This window comes from Notamacropus eugenii, chromosome 7 (genome assembly GCF_028372415.1).
Source record: "Notamacropus eugenii isolate mMacEug1 chromosome 7, mMacEug1.pri_v2, whole genome shotgun sequence".
Taxonomy (NCBI): domain Eukaryota; kingdom Metazoa; phylum Chordata; class Mammalia; order Diprotodontia; family Macropodidae; genus Notamacropus; species Notamacropus eugenii.
Window position 1 is genome coordinate 43,169,741 of NC_092878.1, and position 2,801 is coordinate 43,172,541.

The window sequence follows — 2,801 nt, forward strand, 5'->3', positions numbered from 1 at the left end:
AATAGGTTGTTTACCTGTGAAATACATTATTTTGAACTGAACTATCAAGATTTTGAGACCGGAATTAATTTTAGTGGCTTCAGTTACTTTGAAAAGGGTGATCACTTAGGACATTTTAAAGAAAATGGATTGTTAGAACAATCTTGTAATAGAATCTGGTATAACAAGTTGTTTTTAATAAGTTAGCTTGGTAGAATGTGAAAACCACAAAGTATTTCCTATACATCAAGCTTTGATAATACGCTTACTTAGCACATTTGTTATTTGCTAATCACACAACTAAATCAACAGATTTGTTGAGTTCTAGAGTGACTTGAATATGGAAGTGCAAGGTTTGGAGTAAAGGGAGATTGAGGTAATAATGATGGTTCCATATAAATGCTTCTTCAATGCATCTATAGATCAAATATATTTAGCATTAAGTAAACTTTGTTTTTTGGTTTGTTTCTTTTTTTTTGGTGGGGATTGCATGTGGATTATCTTTCTTTATACATACTCAGCTTTGTGAGATTTTAGTTTTAATTATAACTTCCACCAGTAGGTAGACATAGGGAACAATAATATAGACACCAATTCATCAGTCTTACCTTAGATAACCTACCATACTGAGGAGTTGTGACTCTTTTCTGGGTCTCATTAGAGCAATAAGAAAGGTCGTTTCTGACTGCTAATTTTGACTTTTCAGTAACTGGTGGTTTTTTTTTGTTGTTGTTGTTTTGTTTTGTTTGTTGTTGTACAGAATAGATTATACAGCAATTTACCCAAATAAAGATGTTGTCACTTATGAAGAGATTTACCGGATTTAACTTAACCATTTTAATAAATTATTTCCATTTCTTCAAAAAAAATCAAATTTTAAAGACTGCCCGAAGCTCTCTGCTGACTGCACTGCTTGCTGCCCAGTCACTGAGGGTTGCTAGCACCATGAGGGCCTGGATTTTCTTTGTCCTTTTCCTGACAAGTAAGGTACTAGCAGCACCTCAGCAGCAGAAGGCACTTCCTGATGAGGCCGAAGTGGTGGAGGAGCCAGTTGCTGAGGTAACCAAGGAGCCTATGGGTGCCAACCCTGTTCAAGCTGAGATTGGAGAATCTGATTGGAGACTGAGGAGGTTGTAGCTGAAAATCCCTGCCAAAACCACCACCGCAAACATGGCAAGATCTGTGAGCTGTATGAGAACAACTCTCCCATGTGCGTGTGCCAGGACCCTACCAGCTGCCCTGCCCCTGTAGGAGAGTTTGAGAAGGTTTGTAGCAATGACAAGAAGACTTTTGACTGCTCTTGCCACTTCTTTGACACCAAATGTACCCTGGAGAGAATCAAGAAGGGTCACAAACTCCACCTGGATTACATTGGCCCTTGCAAATACATTGCCCCATGCCTGGACTCTGAGGTAAATGAGTTTCCCCTGCGCATGCAGGACTGGCTGAAGAATGTGTTGATCACCCTTTATGAACGTGATGAGGACAACAACCTGCTGACTGAGAAGTAGAAACTCAAAGTAAAGAAGATCCATGAGAATGAGAAGCTCCTGGAAGCTGGCGACCACCCAGTGGAGCTGCTGGCCCAGGTCTTTGAGAAGAACTACCAAATGTACATCTTCCCTGTGCACTGGCAGCTTGGCCAGGTAGACCAGCACCCCATTGATGGGTACCTCTCCCACACTGAACTGGCCTCACTTAGGGCCCCTCTCATTCCCATGGAGCATTGTAGCACTTGCTTCTTTGAAACCTGTGACCTGGACGATGGCAAGTACATTGCCCTGCATGAATAGGCCAGCTGTTTTGGCGTCAAGGATCAGTATATCCACAAGGACCTAGTGATCTAAGCCAGAAGCCTACATCCTGGTGGCCCAAGTTTCCTTTCCTTACCTCCCAACTTCCTATTTTCTTTTATAATTAGTGTGATTGGTTTGTTCTTTTTCCCTAGGAATGAGGTGCTGATGTAGGTCTAAGATGTGTGTATTAATGGTGCTAAAAACCAAATGGAAAATGAATCCGTGACTTTCTGGCTGTCTAACCTACCCTCTCTGAGGGCCCCTCACTCACTCAATCACTTCTGCTACTCTCCTTTTCATCTTCACTTCTGCAGCAATACTGACTGATTCCATGGTATATGGGGAACAACTCCAATCCCCTTTGACCCATCCTCCATAAAGTAGCCCTCCTTTTTGGTTCAGATCCACAGTCTTATTTTTAAAACAGAATAATTCAGTCAGGTTCTGCAGCTCTTTCAACTCCAGGGCATCAGCCCCTGGCCCATGGGCAAGGGAGAGGAAGGGGATGAGCGAAGGATGTTGGAAATGGTGGTGTATTTAAGAAAGTAGTGGAATGGTCCTGGGTGAAGATTTCCTGGGGTCTTCCCCAGGGAAGGAGAAACCAAAGGAAAGGAAAGCAAAAAAAAAAAAAAAATCCAAGAGTACTTCAATTCAGCAATAATTTGTCAAAACAAAATAGAAAAAGAAAGACAAAGAAAAGCAGAGACTGTAAATTCAGAAACCATCACACATACCCAGGCCCTCCTTCCCCGTCACCCCACAAAAAAAAATCCAAAGCAAATGCTCCCCACTCTTATTTCTGTCCCATTCCTCTAACATTGGGCTGTTTCTTCTGCTTCTGCTTAGTAGGACCACCACTAATTCCTTCAAGCCAAACTACCCCCTTGTTCTAGAAGCTCGTTTCTACTCTTGTATCTCTTATCTTTAAATTCTTGCCCCCCTCAGGGAAGCCCCAAATTTTCATGCTGTTCTGACAAAGGACCAAAAATAAACCCTATGCCAAGTGGATTTTGCTGTTCCACTGTT

At 42.0% G+C, this 2,801-nt stretch overlaps 1 pseudogene; it reads left to right on the plus strand.

Annotated features, from left to right (window-relative positions):
* Positions 1 to 865: 865 nt before the first annotated feature.
* Positions 866 to 1,826, plus strand: LOC140514400 (SPARC pseudogene; annotated as a pseudogene).
* The last annotated feature ends 975 nt before the right edge of the window (positions 1,827 to 2,801 follow it).